The sequence below is a fragment of the Hypanus sabinus genome, unplaced genomic scaffold, assembly GCF_030144855.1.
Source record: "Hypanus sabinus isolate sHypSab1 unplaced genomic scaffold, sHypSab1.hap1 scaffold_476, whole genome shotgun sequence".
Classification (NCBI taxonomy): domain Eukaryota; kingdom Metazoa; phylum Chordata; class Chondrichthyes; order Myliobatiformes; family Dasyatidae; genus Hypanus; species Hypanus sabinus.
This window is the reverse complement of record NW_026781347.1, coordinates 244,099-244,943: the sequence shown is the minus strand read 5'-3', so window position 1 is coordinate 244,943 and position 845 is coordinate 244,099.

The window sequence follows — 845 nt, the reverse complement described above, 5'->3', positions numbered from 1 at the left end:
TAACGATTCTCAAAAGTTCATTGATAATACCTCCACATCTCCTCAGCCACTTCGTTCAGATCTCTGGAGTGTACGCTATCCGTTCCAGGTGAACTATTTAACTTCAGACCTTTGTGTTTCCCAAAATCCTTCCCCTGAGTAACGTTACTTTACACATTCTGACCACTGACATCTGGGACTTCGGTATTCCTGGCAGAGTGATAAGAGTGATGTACAATACTTATTCAGTTCATCTGCCATTCCCAAGCACCCCCACCACATTACTACCTCTCCAGCATCATTTTTCAGTGGTCTGATATCCACTTCCGCCTCTCTTTAACACTATATGTACCTGAAGAAAAATATGGCATCCTCTTGAATATTACTAGCTAGCTCACCTATGTATTCCATCATTTCCTTCTTAATTATTTTAGCTGCATTCTGTTGGTTTTTAAATGCTTCCCAATCATCTAACTTCCGAGTAATTTTTGCTCTATGCCCTCTCTTTGGTTTTCATGTTGTGTTTGATTTCTCTTATCAGCCAGAGTTTGGTCACCTTACCTTCAGAATTCCACTTCCTCCTTCGGATGTATACATCCTGTGCCTTCCGAATTTCTTCCAGAAATTCCAGCCATTGCTGTTCCGTTTTTACCCTGCAAGTGTTCTTTTCAAATCAATTTTGACCAATTTTTCTCTCGTGCATCTCTAATTCTCTTTATTCCACATCTGACTTTAGTTTCTCCTTCTCTAATGTCAGGATGAATATGATCATATTAAGATCACTTGTCTCTAAGAGTTCCTTGAACTTAAGTGACCGAATTAATTTAGGTTCATTACAACACACAATCCAGAACAGCTGATCCCCA